Consider the following 10495-nt stretch of genomic DNA (forward strand, 5'->3'; position numbering starts at 1 on the left):
TTCTTTGCATGTGTGCTTGGGAACATTCGCCTCATCTTCTCTCTTGGGTTTGTCCTCATGTCTTAACTTTTTATCTGATTTGTGCCAGAGAATTATCATTCCCCTTGTCTAATTTTTCATATATATACATACATGGTTCTGTTATAAAGACTGGAGTTTCTTTTTCTTTAAATTCTCTCTTTTTATCTGTGGTTCTCTCTCTCTTTCTTCTCCCTGCCCCTCACCCTTGGCTGCTCCCCGCCCCCGTCTATGTTAACAACCCAGCACATTTTCTCTCCCGTTTCTGAACACTCTTGTATTTATGTGCACATATACAAATGTGTGTATATATTTTCACTTTTTTATGTCATTTTTTACACTAGTTCCCAGGAGAGCATATGGGGTTTGGTTCTTAGGTTAACCTCCCCAAACACATTTAGCCCACAATATAGTTGTTTCTTCACTTGTTTTTCCCACTAATATCTGCTTTGGGTAACTTTGTGTCAGGCCCTGTGCTAGGGATTATGGGTACCAAGATTAAGTGAATACAGACTCGGATCCCAGGGAGTTCCAAGAGTGTGTACTTTGCGTAGTGAGAGAGGGAACCTGGAAGCCCAGACAAGGAGCATCTAGATAAAGCTGCAGGGTGTAGACCCGGTTAATACTACTGGGCTCATTGCTTCTCTGGAAGAACATATTCCAAGTCCCATTTGGGGATGATTTAGAACCCACATGTCTACCCCAGGCTTGGGGTGGGCAGGGGCTTTGGCATGGAGGCAGGAGGAGCAGGACGGCTGCAGGGGTGGGGGGTGGGGGGCCCCTGCCCGAGGGATGCAGGGCAACTGTGTGCTAAAGACGTCAGATGGGCGACACTGCTGAGTGTGCATTGTTCATAAGTCTGTCTTTGTAAACGAGGCACCAGCAATGAGGATGCCTGGCTTGCGTTGCTTACATGGCCATTTCCCGTGTGAGACCGGGCCTTCCAGCCTGTACATGAAGGGAGGACAGACCGGGGTCTCACATGCCTTGTGCTCTTCCTGTGGCACAGAACACAATGCTGACCACAGAGGCATTAATTTAGATGCAGTCCTAGTGACCAAAAGAATAAATAATATTGTGACTGAACATTTGCACACGAAGCTACATCTCCAATGAACATTTTAATATCTTTTAACATCCTGGTTTCTGATAACGGAAATGCCTATGTTTGTGCAGGACTTATGGTTCACAAAACACTGTCCTGTACTTTGTTGTGTCTTTACAATGAACTTTGGGGGCAGACATCTTTGTTAGTATCACAGTTTTGCATTAGTGCAGACATACCTGAAATTTAATTTTTTTAAGTTTATTTATTTTTGAGAGAGAGCCAAGTGAGAGAGGGGCAGAGAGAGAGGGAAAGAGCAAGAATCCCAAGCAGGCTCTGCACCATCAGCATGGAGCTTGATGTGAGGCTCGAACTCACGAACCATGAGATCATGACCTGAGCCAAACTCAAGAGTCAGATGCTCAACTGACTGAGCCATCCAGGTGCTGCTCCCCACCTCCTTTTTCTTTATTTTGAAATTTAGGTTTTTAATTCCCCAAGACCACCCTGCTGTTATTGGGAAGACCCAGGAGTCAAGCTGTGACTTGCAAACTTACACATGAGAGACCAGAGAATGAAGCGGCTCTCATGGCCCTGAATTGGTGCAGGGCTCCTTAAACTTGTAGCAAGTCAGCCTGCGGTCTCAGGGGAGCTAGCCTTCACTGCTGTTTGAGTGGACAGGCACAACTGTGGGTGATGAAGAGCACCCATTAAGGCTCCAGAAGGGCCGAGAAGGAACCGCCAGAAATAGCACTGTTAGCAAAGCCATCTGTTGGGTTAAATATTGCCTGTCTCGCTCTTCTGTTTAAACCAGAGATGCCTGCAGGAGAGGAAGACATGAGATTGAAGCCACCAATTAGTATCTCTGCAGTGTCAGTTGGGTTATCAATTGCTCAGGTTATCAATTATTTGAGTTACCAAGTATTGGGAAAGAACCCTGAGGTGAAGTATATTTGCCTTGTTTGTTCATTTGAGGAAAACTTTGAAGCTTATGTGGGATTCAAGAGAGTAGACCAGTGGGCCACACTGGGGGGAGATGGTTCATGGGGTGTTGGGGAGAACAGAGATGCTCAGATTGCCTCTAGATCCTTGTGCGCCTGGCCAGAAGACTTTGACTTCTGTCTAATCCTGGAAAACTGCTCCTCCAGGCACCTCTTAGACATTACATTTCTGAGGCTGTCCTGGGAGCAAACAAGGCAGAATGAGGACTTCCTTCCTGTTGACCTTCCTAAATCAGAGGGCTGTATCAGGCAGGCAGGAGAGAGCAGCCAGCCAAGGCGTGTTCTGGGAGAGAATTCAGAAGCTGGTCTGTGTGATGTGTTTGGGGGAAGCAATCACAGGGCTCTTGATTTTAGAAATAGGACAGCCTCCTGTGATGAAGTGATGGACTCTGGGCATGGCAAGGTCGGCCCAGAGCTAGCGTGGGGGGTATATGTACCAGGTCAGGGGGTCAACAGTGATGCTCAGCCCACTGTAGACCCTATAGATACTCACAGGCTGCTTTTTTATGACTTGCGTGAGAAACAGTCATCAGTGCAGAAGTTCAAAGCCATTGTTCCCGTGTGTTCCTTAACATGATACAGGTGGGCCTTCATTGGAAACACCTTCTGCTCCTCCAGCTCAGTTCTCTTGAAAACAAACATCGGTGCCCTTTGCCCAAGTCGGAAGAGATGGCTGTGAAATCCCCATGAGCTTCCCGTGCATGCCACCTCTTCAATCAGGTCCTTCTGTAGGGGTGAGGACCCGCACATCCATCCCAGAGCTCACCACGGGCAACGTGGCAGAGTCCCGCGGACAGCATGCTTGCATATGGCTCCAGCCGTAGTCACGCTGATGTGGGGTAAGGGGTCAGGGTCCCTCAGCTGAGGCCAAAGTGCAGCTACAACTGGGAGGTCTCCTGTCTTTGCTCAGAAAACACTCTTCGCAATCCAGGCTTTGAATTATTCCCTCCTTCCCTTTCATATTACTCACTGCTGTTCAGATGTGAGGGCTCAGCATAGAGCCTTGGAGACCACGGAAGGAGCAAATCTGGAACCTGACTCCCCACATATGAAAGCTAGGTCATGTGACTTTGTGCAAGGTGTTAAGCTGTTCTGCATTTTGGCTTCTTCATCACTGAAATGGAGATCATAGTAGTGCTTACCTTCTAGGGATCTTCTGAGGTTAAATAAATTGATGCATATAAAGGACTAAGGATGATATCTGGCACTGATTAAACACTCAATATTAGCAATTATTATTAATAATAAAAGTGATCAAAGTGTATTTTTAATAGGCTTTATTTTTTAAAGTTTATTTATTTATTTTGAGAGGGAGAGAGAGAGAGAAAGAGGGAGAGAGGAAGAGAGGGAAAGAGAGAGAGAAGCAGAGAGAAAGAGAATCCCAAGCAGGCTCCATGTTGTCAGCACAGAACCCAATGCAGGGCTCGAACTCACAAAGCAGTGAGATCATGACCTGAGCCAAAATCAAGAGTCAAGATTGCTTCACTGACTGACTTAAGTAAAAGCCCCTAGGCTTTATTTTTTTAGAGAAGTTTTAATTTCACAGAAAAATTGGGAGGAAGGTACAGAGTTCCCATTCACACATGCCCCCGCCATGCACAGTCTCCATTATCGACATCCTGCACACAGTGGTACTTCTGCTACAATTAGTGAGCCCACATTGACATGCCATTATTACCTGAAGTGCGGAGTTTACATTAAGATTTACTCTTGGTATTGTACATTCTGTGGATTTGGACAAATGTATAATGACATGTATCCATCATTATAGAATAGTACAGAGTAATTTTACTGCCCTAAAAACCGCTATGCTCCACCTATTCATCCATCCCTCCCCAGCCCCTAGCAACCATCCATCCTTTTCCATATCCATACTTTTCTGCATTTTCCAGAATGCCATGAAGTTAGAATCACACAGTATGTAGCCTTTTCATATTGGCTTTTTTTCACTTAGTGAATGCATTTAAGTTTCCTCCATGTCTTTTCATGGCTTGATAGCTCATTTCTTTTTATTGCTGACTGATAGCCCATTGTCTGAACGTACCATTGTTTATTATCCACTCCCCCACTGAAGGACATCTTGGTTTCCTCCAAGTTTTGGCATTTATGAATAAAGCTGCTATAAATATCTGTGTGCAGGTTTTTGCATAAAAGGCTTATTTTTTATTAAATTAAACATATATGGACTTAACCTCTGCCATCTCAGAGTGTATACTATATATACTTGGTGTTCAACTCCTGACTCTTCTACAAATGTCTGATGTAGATTTCTGTGCCCAGGCTGGCAGTGATATGATCTTAGGATTCCCAGCTGTTGGCGTGCCCTTCACTCAGAGGACACCTTGCCAATCATATCTCTCTTCTCTGCATTTGTTTGTGCCCTTAATGCCAACAGCTGGTTTTTTTTTTTTTGTTGGTTTATTTATTTGAGAGGGTGCAAGTGAGCAAGGGACAGAGAGAGAGAGAGAGAGAAGTGGGGCTCATCTGGGGCTCATGTTTTACCTAAAGTGGGGTTCATACTCACCTGAAGCAGGGCTCGAGATCACCTGATGTGATCACAAACTATGAGATAGTGACCTGAGCCAAAGTCAGATGCCTTACGACTGAGCCACTCAGGTGCTTCCCACAGCTGGTTTAAAAGCTAGGCATAGCTTGTCCCTAAATTTTTACTGAGGTTTCTCATACTTTCCCCCTAGCCTCAAGTTTTAGAAAAGGCAACCAAAACACAACACCAGTTTTGTTTGCAATATAATGTTGCAGAGGAGTCACATAAGAGTTTCTGAAGCATAAAAGGAACATGGCATTGAAAAGATGGTAGAATAGCTAAAGATATAAAGCAGACAATACTGATAGAAATTAACAGGACAAATTACTGAGGGAGTGAATAGAATTGCTAGAAACTTATGACAAAGCTGGCACTTTAATCTTGACTGTACGCAGTTTTGAAGAATTTGGAGTGGTGATTACAAACACTCATTTTGACAAATTTGCTTCAGATGACTCATTTCAAGAGGGAAGCTAAGCAAGAACAGGAAAAAAAAAATAGGACAAACTTGGAAAATACTTGGAAAGCAAAAGTAAAGAAAAGAGCAAACCTTATCACCCAAAACCAAGCTTTTCAGAAGTTATATAATACTGAATTAAAAAGCTGAAATTTTGAGAAACTGAGAAATTTCCAAGAAGATAAAAATGAATGGTAAGATTTTCATTCTCTACCGATTTTCCTAATGAAATACTTGTTTTCAATTAAATTATAGTTACTCAATGGGGTAACAATGACATTGGGCCTTCTGAGCGTCAGTCCTTGTGAAAATGGCAGTGATTCCTTGTGCTCGTGTGTGATGTGAGGCCAGCCTTACTCAGTGGACTCCTGCCAGCTGTCTCCTTTCCTTGATTTGAACTTGGGCAGGTCTCTTCCCCCTTCTGAGCTTTAATGCCTCCGGTGAAGGATTTGGGCCACATGTGTGAGAACCCTTGTGATTCTTACCTTTTCTGACTTCGAACAATACCATGCACTATTAACCCACAAAACACTCACCCATGACAGAAGTTTGTTGGTCATGTTCTCTTTGCTCATTTCTTCCAGCGAAGGATCATTTTCATCATGAAACCACTAATGCCCTAGCCATCAAAAGTTACAGGATTCTGGGCAGGACTTCTGTGAGCAAAAGTGATGACCCTATAATGAAGGTACTAGAAATAACAGAATCTCTGTCTCTGCAAGAATCCTATAAACTCTAACTCCCATTACAAACCATCAAGTTTGAGCTGCTTCATTCTCTTCCATGCCCAGCCTCCAGATTGCCATTTTCTGATTATTTACCTTCCAAGGCTGTCCTTAACAGGTACTGTAACCAATTTTTACCTACTAATAACAATTTACCTGTGTGTGTGTGTGTGTGTGTGTGTGTGTGTGTGTGTGTGTCCTACCACGTCTACATCTCTTTTTTTAGGCAGTGGTGAATTGTGCTTGTTCAGCTAGATTAGCATTTCCACCTTGATGGTTTGATTTAGAAAAACACAGTATGCTTACTATCCATGGACTGGCCCAGTTTTTCCCTCTCTCAAAATATGGGTACATGGGTAATGATCACTTAATATTTCTTTTCCTTCTCTTAATGGTAGTATCTAGTGACATTCACCTGTCAATTTGTGACACATGCTTGTGCCTGAGGAAAGGTGAAGGGGGAACTGAGGACTGGTGGTAGATGTGGTCAGTGGGGTGCTCATTTTTGCAAAGAAGGCATTGCACTTGTTTCCCTTGTATTGCATATTGAGTTGCTGTTTGCTATTTATTTTACAACAATTATTAGACTAGAGACCATTATCCCTATTGAACAGATGAGAGAACAGAGGCCAAGCGGGTTAAATTATCACGTCAAGGTCTTGTCTGAATATCTGTGTTCGTGGGCATGAGCTCACACAGAATAATTTGTCCTGAAGCACCCCTTTCTCAAGGAATCTCTTCCTAATGTGATATATCCTGAAGGGCAGACTCTAGGCTAAAGTAACTTGATAGTAGATGGCAGTCTTCCAAGCCGTTGCTGGTTTCCCCAGGTCTCAAATTCCTTACTTGTGTGAATATTAAGGCAAATTGAGTGGGATATTGCAACACTGGGTTATCACTCACATGGTAACTTGCATGGGAAAATGTCTCCCCTGCACAGATTAATTAAGAGCCAATCCTCTGGAATTCTGTGCCTTGGAGTGAATTACGGGTGGTTTCTGTGAACTTAAAGGGATGGAGACTGTTTTTTGTGGTTGCTAACTGGAAACTGTAGAGGAGTGTAAGTGGGCAGCACAGCTGCATTTGTACAAATGCAGGTTGTTTTTAATTAATGCCACATGACACATCCAACCACAGCATTTTCCCCCAGTTTGATGATGTCTGTAGGCATTGGAGCCTAGAATTCTCCAAATTACTCCCATGCTGTGCTAGATTCAGCAATGATTGAGTATCATTTTCTGGGGGCAATTGGGATAATAGGAACCTCATCAGTCAGCTGAGGAGGTGTGGACAGCAGATTGGGGTAAAAAGGTAAAATCTGATTTGAGGCTGGTTCTGGAGCCAGTTATGTCCAACCTGGCAATAACCAGGGAGTAAGAACTTATTCTTTGCAACTCAGCTAACTAGTCCCTATGGCCTGGTCAAAGGGAATGGCTTCTAAGCTCATGGGTCCAGGCAGTGCTGGAACCTAGATACAAGAGCACCCTTTTCACAGGCAAGGAGCCCACAGGTACCATGAGGTTGCATCAGTTCTCCAAGGCATTGGGACCCAAGATCTTGAACTTGTTGCCCTTGCTTCTACGAAGACATCTCAGTCTTGTGGTGGTAGTTTGACAAGAATTTAAAGTAGAAAATCATAGTTGATTTTGATGTCATTCAGAGGAAGCCCACTTTGCATTGATCACTGAAAAGTAGGAGGTCAAAGGAGAAGGAAGAGTTGAGTGATCACTATACACAGTATAGCCTCACTGATTTGAATCAGTGAGTAGGACTGGTCTGATTATAAAATATTTAATGAGAAATGTATTTTAATAAAGTTAAGATGCATTTAGGGTTAGGTATGTATAATAAAAGTGTGTGTGTGTGTATATATATATATATATATATATATATATATATACTTTTTATCCTTTGTGTATCCTTTGTGTGTGTACATACACACACACACATATATGTATAAAGTATACTAGGCAAGTATAAAAAAAGTCATTCTCAATGCTTTAAAAATTTTTTAAGTAGGTAAAACATATGCCATGCTAGCTGTTACATTATTTACTTTTCAAGTAGCTATTGCAAAGATAAAATCTAGCCTGGCTTCTGCCCAAATTATCAGAAATTCCATTTAGGGGAAATTGGATCAGGTACAAAATGGTACATGAAGAAAAGGGTTTTGTTTGAGTGGGTCTAGACCTAGGGCTCTGGAATCAAGATAGGCTTATGTGATTCAATTTATAAATATTTAATGATCTCTGCTATATGCTAAGCACAGTGTAAGGCTATGAGGGGGATATAAATGAAGCAACAGAAACTATGCCTTCATAGAAAATGTATGTTAGTGTGCATGGTAACAATGGGAAATGAGGATGATTTGGCCAGCTTTGGATGATAGACTGAGGGGGTAGTGGGGAGCCATAGAACGTTTCTGAGCAGGGGAATAACATGACCAGAGCTATGTTTTAAGAGCAACCACATGTGGTAATTGAGGAGTAGTTCCTGTACTGCTGCATAGTTTGAGTGAGGAGTGTGGTCTAAGAATTACAAACTATGACAGTTAATCGGATGAGAAGAAGAATGAAGCTCTCGGAAGAGTTCTCTGGCAGATGTGGCATGAGGTTCACAGGGTCAGTCTGGTGTGAGAGGACTAGAGTTTTGGACAAGGGCTTTGGACATTCGATTGTGAATTCCTGTGGAATATGCAGCTAGAGATGTTGAATTGCTATATGGTCTTGAGGTTAATGAAGCTGGATTTAAATTACAAAATTGAGAGTCCACTGCACAGAGGTAAGATCTGAATGTGAGGACTGGATAGAGGAAGAGAGTAGATACAAGTGAAGAAATTAGGTCTAGTTCTTGGGTAATGAATCCTGTTGTTAGGAAGTGGCACATATGGTCTGTATATCCACTATGCCTCCAACTCCAGGGAGTATAAGCCCTTGCTGGGGTGAGCGGGGATAAAGAGTGGACTACTGTGGTTTTTTTGGTAAGGAATTACATGATTACACCATGCAGCCAATGACTAGATTTCTGCTATGCTGCAGATTATCTCCAAATTACAATAGAAATGATCCTATTGGTCATTCTCTGCCTTAGATTTCCTTTTCTTTGACTCTGTCATAAATGCACTTTTGGGTCCTGATTTACAGTTAGAAATTTCCTGTATAGTTTGGGGCTGAGCCTTAGGGGGTCAGGTTTTGGGATTTAAAACCCAAACAAATGTTTCATGCCTTCCTACAGTACACTTAAATTAATTTAGGGGTCAGAGGATATGCTGTGAAAATATCAATAGCAACCTAGTCTTTTACTATGTGGACCCAAAAGGGAAACACATTTGAACAGCATGAAGCTCATTCCAGCGGAACCAAATTATACTATTGAGAACACTAATGTACTCATCCCAGAATTAATTTCTGAAGTAAATATTTGAAAAGATAAGCATGTTTAACTTTGCATAAGAAGTTACAGAATATGAGATACAGTCCAGTAAAATGAAGAACTCAGGTCAGGTATTAAAACGTCAACAAAATAAAGAAAATATTACTGACAGCCAATCCAATTCAACTAATGTTAACCAAGTGCCAATTAAAGGAAAACATAAAGCATGACCAGGATGTGTACGAGTATCCTAAAATACCAGACATGATTTCTATTTTCAAGGATAGTAGACACCAGTGTGTGAGCTTATGTATAAAAACAACAAGAGCAACAAGAACAATAGCAATGATAACAATAAACTGACTATAATGCAAAGTAACATGAAATCTGTGATGAGCTGGGATTAAGAAGCACTGAATATGAGGAGGTGGTTCTGACTAGAGGATCAGGAAAGCTTTCTCAGAAAAGGTTGCATTTGAACTACATCTTGGAGGATAGTTGTGAGCATGATAGTGGGTGGTTGTGGTGGTGGTGATGCTGATGGTGGTGATGAAGGAGAAGGGGAAAGAGAAAGGAGAAGGAGGGGGAGAGGGAGGGAACGGGGGAGGGGAGGGGAGGGGAAGGAGAAGGGGAGGACAGAGAAGAAGGGGGAGACAAAGATGAAGAAGAGGAGGAGGAGGGGGAAGAAGAGGAAGGAGAGGAAAAGGTAGAGGAGGAAGAAGAAGGAGGGGGGAGGAGAAGGGGAGGGGGAGCAGGAGGAGAGGGAGAAGAGGAGGAAGAAGAGAGCAGTTGCCAATCATTGAACACCTACAATTTACCCAGCTCTGTATTATTTGCTGAACAGATTTTATGTTAGTATCTCGATCGGTAAAGCAGAAAGGGAGGAGTTCCGACGATGCAGGAGCGTGAGAGGAAACATTTTGTGTATTGGTGTGTGTAGAATAGAAAGCCATTGTTATGTTCAAGGTCCAGGGTACATGGAGAGAATGAAATAGGATTGGAGAAGAATAGGAATCAGACTATTAAAGAGCTCCAAATACTCTATGAATTACATGAGTCATACCTAGAGCTCTCTGGATAGTTCTGTGGGCAGATGACCCCATTAGGCATTCCAGGACAGGCTTCTGGTGTATGCATCTGTCCTCCACATCCCTGGAAAATGCTCTCTGGAGTTGCATGGTCTGCGACAAACTTTTCACCTGAGGTTTATGAAGGAGAAACCTCGGACCTGGTCATTTGATGGCTCCGGGAAAGATGAACTTGGTGAAGGCCTAGCAGATATTGTTAACAAAGGATGGCCAATACATCATGGACATTGCAAGAAGTAGGTAG

The sequence above is a fragment of the Hyaena hyaena genome, unplaced genomic scaffold (genome assembly GCF_003009895.1).
Source record: "Hyaena hyaena isolate Hyena2069 unplaced genomic scaffold, ASM300989v1 scaffold_1307, whole genome shotgun sequence".
NCBI classification, from domain to species: Eukaryota; Metazoa; Chordata; class Mammalia; order Carnivora; family Hyaenidae; genus Hyaena; species Hyaena hyaena.